Source organism: Chiloscyllium plagiosum, unplaced genomic scaffold (assembly GCF_037043375.1).
Source record: "Chiloscyllium plagiosum isolate Xiang-an unplaced genomic scaffold, Cpla_swu_hap1 HiC_scaffold_30, whole genome shotgun sequence".
Lineage (NCBI taxonomy): Eukaryota > Metazoa > Chordata > Chondrichthyes > Orectolobiformes > Hemiscylliidae > Chiloscyllium > Chiloscyllium plagiosum.
Genome location: NW_028270168.1, coordinates 29,909,834 through 29,931,343, shown reverse-complemented (window position 1 = coordinate 29,931,343; position 21,510 = coordinate 29,909,834). Strand labels below are relative to the sequence as shown.

Below are 21,510 nucleotides of genomic sequence, written 5' to 3'. Positions count from 1 at the left end.
CTTGTATGTTGTTGTAGTTACATCCTTTTAACTCAATGGAGAGAATGCCCTCACTTGTACCTGTAAATGTGGGAGTAGGTCTAAGGAGTGAGGAAATGCATAGATTACACTGTCTTTGCTCTGTTATGGTAACCACACTTTTCATAGATTCTTCATGAAATGTTTTGGTCAGGAATCACAATTAAAATATTTATGATGGAGACTCAGAAATTATTGATCCAGTAAAGATGTTTGGATTTTATTTCATTTGAGATGGCCATTACCTGACAATTAAGGATAAACTGAAAAGTTTCAGGAAAGCAACTAGACATATTAGAAATTAGCTCCTAAACTGACTCTTTAAGAATTATTTAATTGTGGCTGTTATCTGCACTTCTACAATAATCTTGCTGCCAGATTTGCTATTGTAACCACAGTTGGGCACTAGGACCCAGATGGATCCAAAGACATAGCTAGTCCACATATTGAGCTGATAAATTTTAATTCATCATTATAATGCCAGAAAGATACATTCATTATAAGAAATCAACTTAGCACACAGCTGTCAATCATTTCCTAACAGTCCTGGAGGGGCAATGACCTGCTTTCCTTATGTGTGCCCCAGTAACCTACTCTGAACTTGATGTTATGTACAATGATTAAAGTATGTGACAAAGGGATAACAGAAAAATGTGTAATGCTTCCAGTTATGAAGACCTTTCAGTGACTCTGGAGGAAGGAAAACTAACTCTAAACATATTAATTCTTTGTGCAGTTAGAGTTGGCATCTTTGGGAATTGTGTAAAAGGAAGCCTTGTGTTTTAATTCCTTCTTTATGTTTCGACAGTGCAGACCATTTAACAGGTGTCAAAAGAGACAGGCAATTGGGAAACTAAGGATGGCACAATTTTATCATTCATTTCTGTAGTTAAAAGAGAAACCTTGTTCAAGGATAGAAACACAAATGAAATTCATCCCATGACATTTTCCAGAGAAGAATCACCTCTGTGCCTGGTAAGGCAGCTTCAATGCCCTTTCTATAGGGTAAGTCATTTTTGGCTTTTCCAACAGTGGCTATGCCCAAGTTTTGTATTAAACTTTTTCTGAAAACTCCAAGGGTTGTTACATGTGGCTTACCTATTATTATTGATGCAATAACATCAGGTTTCCTGGCAAGTTTAAGTAGCTCCTGTTTGATGCTGGTTATTTCCTTAAATAGAGATTAGATTAGGGATAGATGAATGCTTGGGTCTACCTGGCCTATGCAAGAGGCCCCAGAGAAATATGCAACCCGTGAAAACATTCCCATGCTGCAAACAAAATTGTATATGAGCAATGGATCCATTTATATAATATGTAATGGTTCACTTAGCTTCAATATTAAAAATATATCTGTTCATACGTTCTCTGTACTTAATGGGTCATCGTGGTTGGAGGTGGGGTGTGAAATAAGAACAGAAAGTGCTGGAGAAACTCTTCAGGTCTGGCAGCAACTGAGAAAGAGAGAAACAGAATTAACTTTGCTTTTAAGTGGAGGGGGACTGGTTATTCTGTGGGGATGGGAATATGTGTGATGAGAATTATATGAGGAGGGCTGTTGGGAAAAGAAAGGGGATTGTACACAAGAGCATTGCAAGGAAGCACTGTGCAAAAGGAGTGATTGTGCAGGCAGGATGGTTGAAAGAAATTTGAGGGATAGTTTACACAGAGGAAGGTGTGAAGTTGAGGTCCAGGATGTGTGGAATTACTCCAAATATTTTGTATCCACAACCGCCAAAAAAATCTTAATACAGTCCTGAACAGAGACTTCAACCCTCAGTCCCATGTGGTATTGTCTATTGAACTTTATTTCAATGTCTACCGTTTATTTTCCTAGGTGGAAACCATATACCAAACTGCCTAAAACCAGTGTGAAACATTTCATTTGAAATTAGAGCCTATTACATAGTAGCATCAACCTTTTTAAGGTACTATTGGCTGAATCATTTGTTTTAGGTAGCTTCTTTAACATTTTAAAATAGCCCAAAGCACTTCACAGGAACATCATCGCGGTGGCTCACTGATTAGCACTGCTGCCTCACTGTGCCGGGGACCTAGGTTTGATTCCACTGTCTGTGTGGAGTTTGCACACTCCACCTGTGACTGTGTGAGTTTTCTCCAGTTTCCTCCTACAATCCAAAGATGTGCAGTTTACGTGAATTGGCTATGCTAAATTGCCCATAGTGTTCAGGGACATGTAGGCTAGGTGTATTAGCCAGGGATAAATATAGGGGAATGGGTCTGGGTGGAATGCCCTTCGAAGGGTTACTGTGGACTTGTTGGGCCAAAGGGCCTATTTCCACACTATAGGGATTCTATGATTATTAAATAAATGTTGACCTGAGCCATATATAGAGCAATTAAGGACAAGTTTGGTCAAACAGACAGATTGAAGGGATTATTACGTTGGGGAAAGGGAGAAGGGAGACTGAGAGGTACAGGGAGGAGATTTAAGAGTTTTGGACTACTGTATGGCCATGCTAGCACATGATGAAGATTATAGCTTCCATCCACTACAATGCAGGGAGCTACGGGCCTGCTTGGTCTGGGGGGTAGAGGACAACTACTTCCTGGTCTATTCAATAGAATTCCTTATAGTTAACAAGATATAGTCTATTGCATGTTAACAACTAGTTACAAGTTATATTAATAAAATAGACATTGTTTCAGAGTCTTTGAGGGGGACCAGATGTTAGGCCTCACTGGTTTGAGATCCTAATTTGTCTGCCCACAAGTCCATATGACATCATCAAAATGAGTGGTGCTTATGGCAATTATCAGTATTAATCCTTCCAAAACCATTTGGACTCATTTGCAACAGGGATCTTTGGCAAATGAAGGCATAAGTGACTTGTGGTGGAAATTATAAAACTAGGAGTGCTCAAGAGGCAAGAATTTGAGGAGCATGAGTATATTTGATGGTTTTAAGAGATTACAGAGTTAAGGAAGGTTGAAGAAATGGACTGATTTGAAAGCAGGATGAGAATTTTCAAATCGAAGGGTTACTTAACTGGGAGCCAATTAGGAGCACAGGAGAGATGGGTGACCAGGACTTGATGCATGATGGTAGCAGTTTGGATGCCATTGTCTTTATGGACAGTAAAATGTGGTAGATCAGCCAGGACTAGATTGAAACAATGAAATCTACAGGTAACAAAGGCATGAATGAGGCTTTCAGAAGTAAATGAGCTGAGGCAAATGTAGAACCAAGTGACATTACAGAGGTGGGAAAGTGTCAATGAGTTGGAGACATGGTCTGAAGCTCATTCAGATCATGAACTGTCTTGTTCTGCTTCAGACAGTTGTCAGGGAGAGGGATGGTGTCAGTGCCAAAGGAACAGAGTTTTAGTAGGGAACATCACCTTGGAATGAAATAGTAAATCTTGATAGTTGAAATTTTGATGAAACCTTGGCCAGTGTAGATGTTGCACTAGATGTTGCATGTTAACTTTGACCTTCCCAGTATCAGGTCTATCAGGTCAGAGAAAATTTCCACTCATCCAGTACGGATGTCTGTCAAGTAGCATGTCAATTCAGAGATAGTGAAGGCAAGAGATGCAATGATAGTTGTAAACTTTAAAAAGCTCTTTAAATTAAGTGATTCCTTTCCTTCTACATTGGGAATTTGAAGGACTTGCTAGCAATCTTGAACACTCTGAAATGGACACACTGTAACTGAGTGAAACTCAGTGTTATTCTACACAGTCCACCCGGATTGAAACTTTTTAGTAAATGGGAAGAACTATTATTCTGATTGCATATTTTATAATAACTATCTATTTTAACAGATTTATTCCCAAACTATTGGCAGCAGAATTACAAAGACAGTGAATCTATTATCAATAATTCCAGTTCAATCTGCAGCATCTTTCTGATGATATTTTGCAACCAATTGAAAAGTTGGATAATTGGATCAATTTTACTAGTGAGAGATTAAGTTCTTCTTAAGATCAATTCTTAAGTTAGAAAACACTGAACCTGTGCGGAACTGACCTGCTATACATTTGTGTCAGATGGAAATTCACACTTTGTGAATAAAAACTTGCATACTTAAATGAAATTGACATTTTTATTACACTAGGAATAGTTCAAGCTTTCAGAGAAACAAATTGGGGGTGGGGGGCAGAGGGTAGGGTAAGTTTACATTTAATAAGCATGCAATCATAGCCAGATCCTGCAATTCTCCCATAAACCACTTCATGCCTATATCCTGAGGTGCAGATTATTATCAAGTTCCAGTTTCGTGTCTTGCTTGATAAATAATGCTATTGTTTGGTTTTACTCGAGATACACACCTAACACACATTTGTGGTCTAAATCACTCAATTTACTGAATGTACAGTAACTGTACCTTTTCTTTCAAAAGGTCCTTCAATGTTATGATACGCTTGGAGTCGTGAGTTCAGAACAGAGTCCCTACTTTGAAGCAGACTCAGCAATCCTTCACTTGACCAAAGCATGTCTTCAGTACTACAATGATAAACCCAACCAATCAACTCATCAATGGGACTAGTGAGATGGTCCAGCTTTCTTCACAACAGCTCCAAACAATCATGTACAGCAATATTCTAATGAGTTAAATGGTCTAATTGGACAAGTGTCAAAGAGTTTACTGGTAAGATGCATGGCTGCATCCTCGTGGTGTCTCTGAGCAGACTTGGGAATCTTAAGTCTTGGTTTTGCCGGTGTCTCCAATGTTCTCTGGCCATACTTACTGTAACAAATTAAGATGAAAACCACTAAAAGCTAAACACTGGCTTTCTGTAAAAGGCAATAGAAACTCAATACTTGGACTTTTCAGTGTTTTGGATCAGGAAGCTGTTAGGTAGAATGATGAGGTTCTATGTATAAAGAAAAAGTATGCTCATAGTGTGCTGTTGACAAAAAGTACAAATTATTGGATAGTCCCTGGGACCTATGATTTCATGAATCTAAAAATCACTGTTAGGAGGCTCATGTCTTTGAGATTTGAAGTGCATAAGTACAATGTAAAAAAAGAGGGTGATTTTCAGAGTTTGCAGATTCAATTTGGGTGCTGATGTTCTGGAGCATGGAACAAATAGTTCAAGTGTTGCAAACCCAGTGTGGTCGGAAACAAACATTTTCACATGTCTTGTGAATGCTGCTATATGTAAACTGTAGAGCTGAATTCCTTTGCATATAACAAAGAGAATTGCTGATCTCTGGAGTTTTAAGGATCACTCAACCTGAAACATTAACTCTTACTTCTCTCCATAGATGCTGCTAGACCTGCTGAGCTTTCTCTTTTTGTTGTTGGTCTCTGGGGCTGATTAGGAGGAAGGAAGGAAAAAGAGAGTGGCAGAGGCAGATACTACCTGGGATCACATAACTTAATGGAGGTGAGTATAAAGGTATTTTTTAAGACTGGAATGTAAAGTTGGAATGAGAATCAGACTTGGAATCACAGGGACCATCCGATAAGCTGGATACAGTCTGAAATTTGTCAATGTTACAGAAATGATCAATTGTCCAATGGACTCCTAATAGATAAAGATTTGTGGATCAAAATGCAAAATGCTATGCTTGCTTCTAATACTCTTTTCATTTTCCAATGGTTGTAAGTCCTAATAGGTAACATTAGAAAATTAATTTATGATGTTTGTGAATCTTTTCAACTGATGGTGTGACCTGGCTATTCTTGCCCAGATTTGTCAGTGCTTGGTGCTGTAAAGTATTCAAGCTATTAGAAATATTAGGCTGTGACCAAGATCATGTTAAGAGTCAGAATTTACACAATGGGTCAAATGGCCTTTTCCTAAACTGTCAAAATCTATGATTCTCAGGACTGACATGCAATTTCCCCTCCAGCAAGTTTCCTGTAAATATAAAATGATTAGCTGTTAAGCACAATAAAAGAAAATCACACAACTGGAGGTCTTGTAATCAAACATTCCCACAACTTAACAATGAAATCTTAATTTTGTTCAACAAATATTGTTTTATTGGACAATTGAAGTATTATTTGCACTAAATGAACTACATAGTGTTTCATGAACCCAGATCCCCACTTATTTCATGACATCAGATTATTGGCAATTAATCTCTGTGAAAGCAAGAGTTCTTGTAGGCTTTGATTTGGAAATAAATATTTGGGGTTTGGGGGTGGAGGGATGTTCCTTGGACAGGGCCGCCAAGAGTGTGCAGTGAATGGAGAACTGTGACAGGCCAGGATTACCCTATCATTCTGTGCTTCATTAAACTGGTAATAATAGAGGTATTGTCGATGACCGAGTACCTCTGACCTCCACAATGGGGAGAGGCAGCTGATGGCTGCAGCTGTTTCCAAACACACACACACACCCTATCGAGTTCTAATCTGTCATCAACGATGCTATTTAACTGAAAAACTTCAGCGTTTAGAAAAAGAGGCTAATGCTTCAAGACCCAATGAATTTAATGTGTATAATAGAATTAAGGGACAGAGTCGCACGAGCGTTTAGTTTGACTATTGAATCATTTAGCCTGATACTCCCTTAAACCAAGTGCCTTCTCCCAGTCTCCATTAACCTGACCTCGGATTTCCTCATCATTTGTGAATCAAACATATGGTGCTGATTACACGAGAAATCTAGGCAGCAAAGGCCAAGTATTAGCGGTAGAGACGAGCTAAATCTTTACATAAAGTAAATAACCCGAGCTGTTAACTATTTGAGAACTGAACCTTTTTAAAATTTCTCAAAAATGAGTTTACACCATTTTATTTTTTCCCTTTCTATTGTGACAAAGCAGTGAAGATCAAGCAGACGTTTTGGATTATGGAATAATATACAAATTCCTACACCAGTGGCCAGTGAATATTACCTCTTTCAATCTGTGTTGAGTAAACTGGCATCATCCAAGGTAGCAGTTGAGGTACTGCTGTCCTCAATGGCACTGGGCAAGGAAGCTGAAAAGTCAGCCAGGGTACTTACCTTTCATTGCAACCTGGTGATACTGACAGCTGTCATAGAACTGTACCACAGAGGAATAAGCATCTTCAGAATATGAACAGAAAACAGTAGAACAAAACCAAATAAATGCAGCTTTATTGTTCTGTAAAGGTTATAGCAGCTTTAAGTAAGCTGGTGAAATAAGGTAGTTTGATCTACACCAACATGAGAAGGAGACACTAATCATTTTTCTTTAAGCAAATTAATATACACAATCAATGCAGTGAAGTTACACTAACATTGAGCATTTATGCAGACTATTTTCTCTATATTTATGCATTGATATAGAAGCACTTTGTGGTGATTTTATTAATTATGCTGAATTAACAGACTTGTCAAAAATAGCTTGATTTTTCTTCCTTCACTAGGCAGAAACTTGTATATTAATTTTGATAAACATTTTAGGGAGTTGCAGCAAACTTTGACAAATAGAATGTTAACATTTATGGTAAGGGGCATAGAATATTAAAGTAGAGAAGTTTTGCTACAGTTGTACAGAGGATTGGCGAGATCACAACTAGAGTACTGTGTACAATTTTGGTCGTTTTATTCAGGAAAACAGATAATTTCATTGGTAGTAGTACAAAGAACATTGACTTGAATTGATAGGATCACATGGACAGGTTGAGCCTGTAATTATTGGAGTTTAGAAGAAAATGAATTTATTGAGATATATAAGATGCTAAGGAGACTTGCTAGGTGGACACTGTAACGATATTTGTAGGATTTACTAGAATTAAATTAAGGACTGGAAAATTGTCAATATGACACCCCAATTCAAAAAGGGTCTAACTATTGGTCGATTAGCCTAATGTTTATTGTTGGTAAAGTATTGCAAACAATCATTAACGAAGTAATAGCAGAACATTTGAAAAATCATAATCTAATCAGAATCAGCATGGCTTCATGAAAAATAAATCATATCTGGCTAATTTATTAGAGTTTTTCAAGGAAGTCTTAACCAATGTGAAAGGGGAAGGGGAGGGGAACCGGTGGTTGCATTATATTCGGACTTCCAGAAGGCATTCAACAAGGTACCTCACAAAAGGTTAGTCATAGATAACAGCCCATCGTGTTGGAGGTGATATATTGGCATGGATAGTGATTTGACTATAGACAGGAAACAGTGAGTGGGAAAAAGGTGTTCTTTTTCAGGTAGGTAACCCATGACCGGGGGGTTGCACATGGATCAGTGCTAGGACTGCAACTGTTTACAATATATGTTAATGGAGGAATCAAGTGAATGTAATGTAGCCAAATTTTCAGATGACACAAAAATAGGCAGAAAGGCAGATTGTGAAAGGGATACAAACAGTTCACAGACAGATATTGATAGATTAAGTAATTGGGGCTGAAAAATGTGTTGCTGGAAAAGTGCAGCAGGTCAGGCAGCATCCAAGGAGCAGGAGAATCGACGGGCTTATGCCTGAAACGTCGATTCTCCTGCTCCTTGGATGCTGCCTGACCTGCTGCGCTTTTCCAGCAACACATTTTTCAGCTTTGATCTCCAGCATCTTCAGTCCTCACTTTCTCCCAGGTTAAGTAATTGGACAAGAAGTTGGCAAGTGGAGTATAATGTGGAAAACTGTGAAGTTATTCATTTTGGAAAGGAGAACAAAAGAACTCTATTATTAAATGAAGACAAACTGCAGAAAGATCAACACAATGGGACTTGGATGTACTTGTGTAAAAAAAACAGATCTAGCTGGCACATCGTTGCAGCAGGTAATCTGGAAGGGTAATGGAATGTTGGCTTTTATTTCAAGGGAGTTGCAGTATATGAGAATAGGAAAGTCTCACTGCAACTGTACAAGTTGCTGGCAAGATAGTGGCTGGAGTGCTGTGGGCAGTTTTGGTCCTCTTATTTAAGGTGCTGGTGTTGGACTGGGGTGTACAAAGTTAAAGATCACACAACACCAGGTTATAATCTAACAGGTTTATTTGGAATCACTAGCTTTCGGAGAGCTGCTCCTTCATCAGGTGGTTGTCAATCACCTGATGAAGGACCAGCACTCCGAAAGTTAATGCTTCCAAATTAATCTGTTGTACTATAACCTGCTATTGTGTGATTTTTAGTTATTTAAGGCAGTTCATGGAAGGTTCAGTGGAATGATCCCCAGTATAGCGGGTTTGTCTTATGAGCAAAGGTTAAAAGGGTGAGGCCTTTATTCATTGGAATTTAGAAGAGTGAGGGGTATTACAGAGTAAATGTAAGAGGACATTTCCCCTCATGGGACAGTCTAGGAGCAGAGGGCAAAGTCTCAGAATAAGGGTTGCCAATTCAAGACTGAGATGAGGAGGAATTTCTTCTCTCGAAAGGTTGGGAGTCTTTGGAACTCCTTGCCACAGAGGGCTGTAGGGGCAGAGCCCTTGAATATACTTAAGGCTGAGATTGATAGATTCTTAAACACAGGAAAGTGGACATGAAGAATACAGGTAGTTCTCCTATGACAATGTAGCTGTGTTCCAGCAAATCCCCACTTAATAGAAACAATGGGCCTAAGGGAAAAGTGGAATTAGGGGCAGAGCTGCAAAAGATATCACTCACAATCACTCAAACATCACCCAAAAGCCTAACACAAAGTATAGCAGAGCCTGAATGAAGATTAGATTAGATTAGATTACCTACAGTGTGGAAACAGGCCCTTCGGCCCAACAAGTTCACACCGATCCTCCGAAGAGCAATCCACCCAGACCCATTCCCCTACATTTATCCCTGACTAATCCACCTAACACTACGGGCAATTTAGCACAGCCAATTCACCTAACCTGCACATCTTTGGACTGTGAGAGGAAACCCACGCAGACATGGGGAGAATGTGCAAACTCCACGCAGAAGGTTGAAATCATATTTATTCGTGAAACAAAAGTAAATTTGACACAGTACATTTGAGAAATGTAAGAAAGGTGCTCTCTGTGTAGTACCACTCACAGAAAGCTGCTCTGTTGGCAACTGACATCGGCACATGTGTGGAATGGCGTAGACACCAGCACGTGTGGAATGGAGTCAAGATTTTGGCGCTGAGATCTGCATATTTGTAGAACAAAGCATGAGAACTGATCCCCACTTGAATGGCGCTATTGCCAATGTAGGTAATCATTCTCCAAAATATCGTTCCCCAATTCTTCAGAGACATTATAGCCAAATTGTGCTGCCAAAACACACATATCCCAGAACTGCCTGTTTGGGATGAGCCATGATCCTATTGAATGGCAGAACAAGCTTGAGAGGCTGAACAGTCTCTCCCTGTTCCTATTTCTTATAGTTCAAAGGGATACTTTAAAAATAAGGGATCTTCCATTTAAGGCAGAGTTATGAGTTTATTTTCTTTCAAAGGATTTTGAGACTGTGGAGCATCCTTTCCCAGGTAGCAGGAGAGGAAAGAAAATTGGATATGTTTAAGTTACAGGTAAATAAATTCTTGACTAACAAGCAACTCAAAGGACATAGATGAGAGGGCTGGTAGTGGATATGAAATTGGAATCAAGGTCACAACCAGATCAGCTATGATTCCAGGGAAAAATGGAGCAGGCTTGAGGGGCCTCATTAATTATAACTACTTGTATGTACATGTGCATCCCTCTTCTTAATACTTAATGGATATATTCCTAGAGATGTCCAGGATAACCCTTTGGCTCATTTATACCCCTTGACATCTTGCAGTGGCAAAGGTTGAAACATTTTGCAAATATTCAATTTTTTTGAGGAAATTAAAGTTTGTGTGTACATTCACCAGGTGCAGAGTTTAATTAATTATCATCATCCTGTAATGAGCTTTCTCAAGTCAACAGAGATGAAAAAGTAGAAACATTTGATCTATGCACATAATTGTGAATTTGCTATTGACTGTTTAAATGATTCTCTTTCTTTATATGACACAATAAAAAGGTGCCTCTTTTTGTTAAAGACGTTTCTTAAAATTAAAACAGAGAATGTTTTAGCCATTAGCAATGGAAACATCAATCGGGTAAACATATTTGTTGAAATAGCAAAGAGAAATATCTGGGAATGCTTTAAGCACATATATCACATCACGAAGTTCTAGTCACATATCTATAAAGTATTAACTGATCAAAAAAAATGATTGGATTTGTAGGATGCTGACAAATCATGGTTTAATACCAGTTATCAGATTCAGTTAGTGTCAAGATGTCATGGCATTTTATTTTGAGTTTTCTTAGAAAATAATTTCAAATTCAAAAATAGCCAGCAACAACATGCAAATAGATTAAAATAATAACTTTCATATTTGCTACTTTAATTCAAAAATCAATAAAGAAACTCCCATCAATCATGGATCTGCTTCTAAATTCACGTGAATGGCAACAATAGTAATCAGAGATACAATTTGAACAGTCCATACAGGTACAATTTAACTAACTCTTGTGTACAACTTGAAGAGATTGATTGCTACTTAATAGCAGTTATAAATGTTGCACTAAGATGTTTAAAGATTATATCTTCCAAGAAAACTGTGCATTGTGGATATTTTTTCAGCACAAAATTGATGAATACGACAAATCATTGACGTTACTGCAAATACACTTGTTACATTGTTGGTTATGTATAAACGTTTTTGCAACCCTGAAAGGAAGGAAACCTCTGGTAAAAGAAAGATAATGCAGATGTTGGAAATCTGCTCTTGTATATCCAATCTCTTGAAATAAATGCTAGAATTGCATTTGCCTTCCTAACTTCTAACTGAACCTTACTGTTAAACTTAAGAGAATCCTGAACTAGTTTTTTGTGCTTCAGGGTTTCCAAAGTCCTTCCCTAATTTAAAAAAGTCTGTGTGTTTATTATTCTTTCTCACCATGTATTCCATCTGCCATTTCTTTGCACTCTCCTAGCCTATCCAAGTCCAAATCCTTCTGCAGCATCCCCAATTCCTCAACACAACCTGTCATGAGAGTACATTCTGCAACCAGAAAGCAGGTTACATTAGGCTTGGTATTGTGTAATTACTCAATGACCTCAAAGTAAGGACACTGCTAAGTAGCAGTGATCACAATACAGTTGAATTTTACATGCAGTTTGAGAAGTGTGAGTCTAAGTCTAATATTTTAAACATAAATAAAAGCAACTTTATGTCATGCAAGCCGAGCTAGCTGAAGTGAACGGGATATTAGGTTTGGAGATAGATCAGTTACAGGTAGTGCCAGACATTTAAGGTGATATTTCAGAATACTCAGAATGAATATACTGTTAATATGAAGAGAAATTCCAAAGGGATGACATACCATTGGTGGTTAACAAAAAAAAAGTTAAGGAAAATATTAAAGAAATGCATATTATTGCACAAACTTTGAATAGCAGGTGAAATGATTGGTGAAAATATAGGGAACAGCAGAGAATGATTACAAGATTAATCAGAAAAAAAGAAATTAGTGTATGAGAGGAAGTTAGCTAGAAATTCAAAAATTTAAGTATCTAACCAGGAAAAGTGTAGATAGTGAGTGAGTGAGTGCTGGCCCTCTAAAGAGTGAAAATGGGAAATTAATGGTAGATAAGGAAATGGTGGATGAAACAAAGGTTTTGCTTCTGTCTTCATTATTGAGGATACAAAAAAATCCAGTAATAGCTATACATCAGGAGGTGGAAGAAAGACAAATACTTGGTGAAAATGATATAGTTTTGAAGAAATTGATGGAACTATGTATTGATATGTTTCCAGGTCTTGATGGACTTCATCCCTGGACCTTTAGAGAGTTAGTTAATGAGGTGTTAAATGTGTAAGTGTTAGTTTTCCAACATTATCTAGACTCTGGAAAGGTTCCATCAAATTTGAAAGGAACAAATGTAACATCTCTATTCAAGGAAGGGAGGCAAGAGACAGAAAACTATAGGTCAGCCTGGATTTAGGTCTGTAGAGGGGAATAAGGGGCCAGATTTATCATCAAGGAGGTTATAATGGAGCATTTAGAAAAATTCAAGGCAATCATTAAGTCACGTTTTGTGAAAGGGAATCACATTGAACCAATTTATTGGATATCTTTGAAGGAGCCACATCACTATGGATAATGGAGAGCCAATTGATATACTGTACTTGGATTTCCTGAAGATATTTGACAAGATGCCACATAAAAGGTTTTGTGCAAGGTTGTAGCATGTAGTACTGGGGATAACATACTAGCATGGGTAGAAGACTGACTTGCTGGCGGAAATCAGCAAGCTTAAAGAGGTCTTTTTCCCCTAATTAGCAGGATGTGACAGTGGAGCTTTACAGGGATCTGTGCTGGATAGTGATCTTTTTATAAGTTACTTTAATGACTTAGATGAGAACTACAAAGACATGATAGCTAAATTTGCTGATGACACAAAAATAAGTGAGAAACTATGTTGAGAAGAGAACACAGGGAAGTTTCAGACTGATATCAGTAGATTTAGTGCGTGGGCAAAATCTGAGGTCAAGTATGTGGGAAAGTTGATATTGTTGTTCCTGTCAAAGTGAACAAAGATGCAAAGTGCTATTTAAATGGAGAATGACTGCATAATTCTGAGAGACAGAGGGGGTTGGATGTTCTAGTGCACGAGCCACAAAATGATATTGTGCAACTACAGCATCTAAGACAACCAATGGAATACTATCTTGTATTGGTAGGAATTGAACAGAAAAATAAAGATCTTATGTTTGTTATACAGGGCATTATTGAGAGTTCATCTCAAATATTGTTTGTTCTGGTCTTCTCATTTAATGATGCAAATACGTTGGAGGAGGCTCACAGATTGATGCGTGAAATAAATGAGTTTTCTTATGAGGAATGACTGAACACACTGGGCTTGCATTCACCAAAGTTTAGAAAAGTGAAGGCTGATGGTAAGGTCCGAGGGAGTGTTGCTGAACAAAGAGACCATGGAGTGCAGGTTCATAGCTCCTTGAAAGTGGAATCACAGGTAGATAGGATAGTGAAGGCGGCGTTTGGTATGCTTCCCTTAATTAGTCGGAGTATTGAGTACAGGGGTTGGGTGTCATGTTGCGGCTGTACAGTACATTGGTTAGGCCACTGTTGGAATATTGCGTGCAATTCTGGTCTCCTTCCTATCGGAAAGATGTTGCAAAACTTGAAAGGGTTCAGAACAGACTTACAAGGATGTTGTCAGGGTTGGAGGATTAGAGCTTTAGGGAGAGGCTGAACAGGCTAGGGCTGTTTTCCCTGGAGTGTTGGAGGCTGAGGGGTGACCTTATAGAGGTTTACAAAATTATGAGGGGCATGGATAGGGTAAATAGACAAAGTCTTTTCCCTGTGATCGGGGAGTCCAGAACTAGAGAGCATAAGTTTAGGGTGAGAGGGGAAAGATATAAAAGAGACCTACGGGGCAACTTTTCAGAGGGTGGTACATGTATGGAATGAGCTACCAGAGGAAGTGGTGGAGGCTGGTACAATTGCAACATTTAAGAGGCATTTGGATGGGTATATGAACAGCAAGGGTTTGGAGGAATATGGGCCAGGTACTGGCAGGTGGAACTAGATCAGGTTGGGACATCTGGTCAGCATGGACGGGTTGGACCGAAGGGTCTGCTTCCATGCTGTACATCTCTGACTAGATGAAGGGTATAAGATCCTGAACGATCTGGATGAGGTGGTCATGGGAATGATGTTTTGTCTTATGGGTGAGTCCAGACCGGGTTGGGGTGGGGGGGCAGTGCATGTTTAGGAGCAGGGTTTTTAGGGTTTGCTGTTTTAAAGCAGAAATGAGACATTTTTCCCCGACAAGATTGAGAATTTGAAACCCTGCCTCACAAGAATCTAAGGTTATCAGATGTAGATGAGAATGTGAAACACAAACAGACCAGCCATAACATTATTGAGTGGAACAGCAGATTTTAGAGGCTGAATTGCTGACCTCTGCATCTTTTTTCTATGTTTGTAATTTGTGTTCAGTTCCCAATCTGAGAGTAAAGGGTGACCCTCTTGTAGCTATTTTCTTGGGGCAGGGATATATCTGATGTACACCTATGTGGTTTTGCAACCCTCTGCTTTAAACGGTACTGAATATCAAGTTGGGCAAATAATTGGCAACTGCCTCTGAAATATAACATTATCTTTATCATTCATACTTTAATAGTCATTTGCTTTATTCAAGAAATATCCAAATCTTATTTCACACTGTTGTAAAATTAGTACACGACTTATTACATCTTGCCAACCTCAAAAAGACTTATTAACACCTAATTTCCTGTTAGTCAGCCAATCTTCTATCTATGCCAATATGATACTCCCTACACCAAGAACTTTTACATTACACAATAACCTTCTAGAAGTCTCAGTACATTTTCCACTTCTCCTTTATCAGCAGCATGTTATCTCCTCAAAGAATTTCACTACATTGTTCAAACAAAATGTCCCTTTACAAAACCATGTTGACAGTACATGATAACGTTGAACAATGCAAGTGTCTACTATAACTTCTTTAATAATAGCTTCTAAACATTTTCCATATGATAGAAGTTAAGCTAACTAGCCTGTGGTTTCTTGATTTGTCTCCATCTCTTCTTGAATAAAAGTGTTACATTCACTATCTTCCAATCTCATGGGATCGTGCCTGAATCAAGTGAGTTTTGGAAAATTAAAACCGATTCATCAAGATTTTAATAGCCACTTCTTTTCAGGTCCCAAAATAAGGTCAATCAGCACTCAGTCAGTTGATAGCCCATGGCTCCAATGTTACTTAGTACCACTTCTCTAGTAATTATGGTTTTCCTGAGACCCTGCCTCCTAATTCCTGATTTATTGCTGCATCTGGTATGCTACTTGCATCCCAGAGAGCGAAGGTGGATGTAAAAGAAATGCTCACTTTAAGCATTCTCTAGTTCGGCTTTGTACAGAATACTCACTTTGTGAACTCTTTAAATATTTAAAGAAACTCTCACTATCTATTTTTATACTTCTTGCCAGCTTTCCCTTGCACTCTACTCGTTTCTCTTTATTAATTTTTTTTGTTTTTCTTTATTTTTATATATTCTGTCCAATTTTCAGATATGCCACCTACTTTTGCAAAGTTGCGTGTTTTTCCATTAAATCTGATACTAATCTTTAATACTTCTAGTTAATCACAGAGTTTGGAGAACTGGAGGCAATGGGAAGGGGAAGGCAGTGAAATCATTGTTGTGAAGTGGACAGGTAAATGTTGAAATTAAATAAGGTCAGTCTCATTAAAGCAGAACTCTGAAGGAGGTTGGAGCTGTTGACTCTGTGAAAAGGAGAAATGTGGATAGACGGATTATTTTCCTGGCAGAATCCAAACAGGCATAGGTCTGAAGAAAATTGAACATAAATAATTAGCACTCAATACAAAATTAAACTACTGTCATTAGTCTGCATCTTGTATAAATAAGATGGAGACCACTTTACATTCCTTCCGGCTACAATTTACTATTACCATTTTTGCAACTATGCAAAGTGGCTAAGTATGTACCGGTCCAAATCCAGCAGCATAACAATTTTGTCAAATTCTGTCCCTGAATGCACTTAATACAAGTAATGTAAGATCCCTTCTAGGAGTTCATCTTGCACCATTTGTGATTTTTAGCAGAAGTTTTCATTCCACTTCAGTTACAAAGCCATTTTTAAGTTCCCAACAGTGCTTTAAATCTCAATTCAGTTATAAATATGGTATAATCTTTGGTAAAATGTTTTACTCTTAATTTTCTACTGACTCATGCACCTAACCTACACATTCCTGAACACTAAGGGCAATTTAGCATGGCCAATTCACTTAACTCGCACATCTTTAGACTGTGGGCGGAAACCCATGCAGACAGGGGGAGAATGTGCAAACTCCACACAGTCGCGCGATGCTGGAATTGAAGCTGGGTCCCTGGTGCTATCAGGCAGCAATGCTAACCACTGAACGACTGTACCACCCCAAAGTGCTGCTTTGGTAGGTAGGTACAATTAACAGAGGCACAACCTGCAATTTTTACTCCAGTACTAATTATTTTGCATTTCTGAACTGATCTTATACTTTGCAGAACTTCTGCTTATACTGTTTGTTACCCAAACATAAATTTCATGTAGCACAGACTAACACATTAATAAATTCTCAGTGTTGTTAAGCTTGAAGATCTTTATGGCAGAAGAATGAATTCAGCAGTTTTACCTAAAACCACAAAAGCAAATAGGCCATTGGCTTGAAATGTTAACTGATCATAGACGGTGCCTCACCTGCTCAGTATTTTCTATTATGCTGGGAAGGGTTTACCTTCAAGTTGCAGTGAGCCACACAAGTGCAGTGTGTCAAAAGTAGTGATGATTTTTCAAATCTTCTATGGTGTGAAAGCCGCTTTGGGTAGCAGCTTCAGATTAGAAATTTTGTACATATGCAGCCCTGTATGTGAACCAGGTGAATGGACTCTATATCCTTTAATACAACACAAATGAATTAGAAACATGACAGTTTTTACCTAGTGTATCTTTAAATGCTGTAAAACATACACAAGAAAATTCAGGTGCTAGGTGGAAATTACCTCTTCAATATAACTCCTCTAATTGAATTAACATCAACTTCTTCAGACACATTTATTACATTTCAATTTTTTTTAAAAATTAGATTTGAAAATCTGAGCAAAATCTTTGGTCAGTATGTACACATTATAAGTGAATATCGATGACATTGCTATGATTAGCTATTGAGGCATAATAGAAAGCTTTGGCTTTAAAAGTCTTAATGCAGATGTAACAGGAATAAGAGACCATTCAGCCCCTCAAGCCTATTCTAGCATTCAATTTGACAATGAACTGATCTGCATCTCAAATCCACAGACCTGCTTTTGATTACCATCATCTAACAAACATCCCCTGGTTTGAAAGTTCAGTTGACGCAGAATTTACAGTCTTCTGTTGAAGAGTTTTAGTTTTTCACAAACATTTTTGTGAAGAAGTGCCTTTTCATTTAACTCCCGATTGACCTGGTTAATTTTGATAATCTGACACCAGCTGAGGAAATAATTTATCTGTCCCATCAAATCCTCTTATTTCAGCCAAATTCCAAATGTTTATATAAACCTTTTTGTAAAAAAAAAGCCCTAAATCAACATATTTTCTCCATTTCAGATTTTGAATGCCATGAAATTCTCAATGAAAGCTGCCGGCTGGTTGTGTGTCTGCAAAGAGTGGAGTAATACCCTTGCTGCCTTGGAGCCTCTCTCAGCGGGGAAGCCGGAGGGTCTCCAGCCTCAGGCGAAACATATGTTACTTTCAAACTGATTAATACGAGTTTATTTTGGAGCAATAATTATCAAATGTCTATTAATCACCTCTGTGCACATGAGCACCACTGAATAAAGATCACCTCATTGAAACAGAGGCACGCACACTAAAAAACAACAAAGGAACAGGTGAACAGCCAGAGAAAAGAATTTTGTTACATCTCTCAGTATTAGTAATTGTGCTGAGATGCCATTCTGGCAAATTGTTTAATCAGAATTTAACTTAGAAAAATATTGTGTCACAATTTTAAATTACTAAAACCTTTGCACATGTCCATTCTAATTAGCCACGTTAATTAGATACAGTAGATCCACACAATGGCAGTGACCTTTCCTTTAATGACAGATTCAAGCGACAAGGCCAGCTTCTAAACACTCAATTTATCAGAGTAAAATGCAATAAGTTTCAACTGATGAAGCAGCTGAAAAAAATGGACCATTACAAAGAAAACAGAGGGGTCTGGTGAATATCCTAGTTCTTACTAAAATAAAGCAGCTTTGGTACAACTTATGGCAAAATTCACTCTCTCAGAAATGGGATCAGTTTTGAGGGGCTAACAAAAAAATGAGGAAATGCAGGAGAAAGCAGCAATAAAACTGACTGTGCCCTATTGACAGGGCCAGGCAAAATATTAGCTGTGCAATTTTTTTAAAAATAGTAAAAACATTGAAACTAACTTCAATGTAAATGAACCTGCAGTCCTATCAGTGAACTGTAACGAGGAACAACAATGGAGGGCACTGGGTGATGAAAATTAGTGGGTGCTCAAAAATTCCAGTTTCCACTTTCAAAATGATAGCTCACTTCGCATGGAGAGAGGTATAACTGGGGGAAAGGCAATTATGATGCAACTAGGCAAGATTTAGGATGCATAGGATGGTGAAGGAAACTGCAGGGGACGGACAGATTTGAATTGTGGAGCTTATTCAAGGAACAGCTACTGTGGGTCCTTGATAAGTATATACCTATCAGGCAGGTAGTTGTTGAGATGGGGAGCCATGATTTACAAAAGATGTTGAAGCTCTTGTTAAGAGAAAGAAGGCGGCTTATGTGAGGAGGAGGCATGAAGGCTCAGTTAGGGGGCTTGAGAATTATAAGTTAGCCAGAAAAGACCGAGAGGGCTAAGAAGAGCCAGGAAAGTACATGAGAAATTGTTGGGGGATAGGATCAAGGCAAACCCTAAGGTCTTCTATCGGTATATCGGGAACAAAAGAATGACTACAGTAGGATTAAGGCCAATCAAAGTGGGAAGCTGTGTGTGCAATCTGAGGACATAAGAAAAGCACTTAATGAATACTTTTTGACAGTATTCACATTGGTTAAGGGCAATGTTAGTGAGAATATAGAGAAACAGGCTACTAGATTAGATGGGATTGCAGTTGACAAAGAGGAGGTTTTAGCAATTTTGGAAGATCAGAAGATAAATAAGAACACTGGGCCAGATGGAATTTATCCTAGGATTCTCTGAGAAGCCAGGGAGGAGGTTGCAGAGCACTTGGCTTTGATCTTTACGTCATCATTGTCAACAGGAGCAGTGCCAGAAGACTGGAGAAAAGCAAATGTTGTTCCCTTGTTTAAGAAGGGGAGTCTGGACAACTGGTAATTATAGGCCAGTGAGCCTTACTTTGGTTGTGGGTAAGGTGTTAGAAAAGGTTATAAGAGATAGGATGTATAATCATCTAGAAAGGAATTATTTGATTAGAAATACTAAACAGAGTTTTGAGAAGGGTAGGTCATGCCTAACTAACCTTATTGAGTTCTTCGAAGTGGTGACAAAACATGTAGATGAAGGTAAAGCAGTTGATTTGGTGTATATGGATTTTAGTAAGGCGTTTGATAAGGTTCCACATGATAGGCTAATGCACAAAATACAGAGTTTCGGGATTGAAGGTGTTTTGGGGTTTGGATCAGAAATTGACGAGCTGAAAGACTGAGGATGGTGGTTGATGGGAAATGTTCATCCTGGAGCTCAGTTATCAGCGGTGTGCCACAAGAATCTGTTTTGGGACCACTGCTGATTGTCATTTTTATAAATGATCTAGATGTGGGCATAGAAAGATGGGCAGATGACACTAAGGTAGGCAGAGTTGTGGATAGTGCTGAAGGATGTTGTGCATTACAGAGGGACATAGATAAGATGCAGAGCTGGACTGAGAAGTAGCAAATGGAGTTTAATGTGGAAAAGTGAGAGGTAGTTCACTTCGGAAGAAGTGACAGGAATGCAGAGTACTGGGCTAATGGTAAAATTCTTGGCAGCGTAGATGGGCAACATGGATGAACAGAGAGATATCAGTGTCCAGGTGCATAAATCCCTGAAAGTTGCCACCCAGTTGTTAGGGTTGTTAAGGCATATGGTTTGTGGTATTTATTGGTAGGGGGATTGAGCTTTGGAGCCACGAGGTCATGCTTCAGCTGCACAAGATACTGCTAAGGCCATAGCTGGAGTGTTGCATACAGTTCTGGTCACTGCATTATAGGAAGGACGTGGAAGCTCTGGAAACGGTTCAGAGGAGATTCACTCGGATGTTGTCCGGTATGGAAGGAAGGTCTTATGAGGAAAGGCTGAGGGAACTGAGACTGTTTTTGTTGGAGAGAAGAAGGTTGAGAGGTGACTTAATCGAGACATACAAGATGATCAGAGGGTTAGATAGGGTGGACAGGGAGAGCCTTTTTCCTCAGATGGGGAAGGCTTTAAATTGAGGGGTGATAAATCTGGGACAGACATCAGAGGTAGTTTCTTTACTCAGAGATATAGGAGCGTGGAATGGCCTGCTTGCAACAGTAGTAGACTTGCCGATGTTAAGGGCATTTAAACAGACATTGGACATACATATGGATAATAACTGAAGAGTGTAGGTTAGATGGGCATCAGATTAATTTCACAGGTCAAAGCAACATCAAGGGCCAAAGGGCCTGTACTGTGCTGTAACATTCTACGTTCTACATCAGACAGCACTAAATCTCTGAGCTTCATGACAAATGTATTCCCGTCTACCCAACAGATGTTAGAATTAGTCTAGCACTGGATACAGTTACTTTAATGTTAACCCTCAGATCAGTAATAGTGAAAAATTAAAGTTTATATATCAACTTTTGACTGCCCATTCGAGGAATAGTTTCAACTTACTACTTATAGGTTTTATACAGCAGCTTGACCTCCAGTCCTTCTAAAATGAAATCAGTAATGATTTGCAATATTGCACAATTGAGACTGCAAAAACTTTCTAACGCCTGATTTTTAAATAGGTTTTAAATCTAGTGTGATCAGTGGATATGATGCAATTAAAAAGATTAAATCAATCTCTTGATTCTGATTAATATACTACAAAAT

The 21,510-nt window shown here is 38.5% G+C and overlaps 1 long non-coding RNA gene across 1 annotated transcript; it reads left to right on the top strand.

Annotated features, from left to right (window-relative positions):
- Positions 1–934: 934 nt before the first annotated feature.
- LOC148142173 (uncharacterized) lies at positions 935–5,378 on the top strand. Its single transcript, XR_015752216.1, has 3 exons — positions 935–1,023; positions 4,385–4,633; positions 5,257–5,378. It is a non-coding gene; the product is annotated as an uncharacterized LOC148142173 (long non-coding RNA).
- The last annotated feature ends 16,132 nt before the right edge of the window (positions 5,379–21,510 follow it).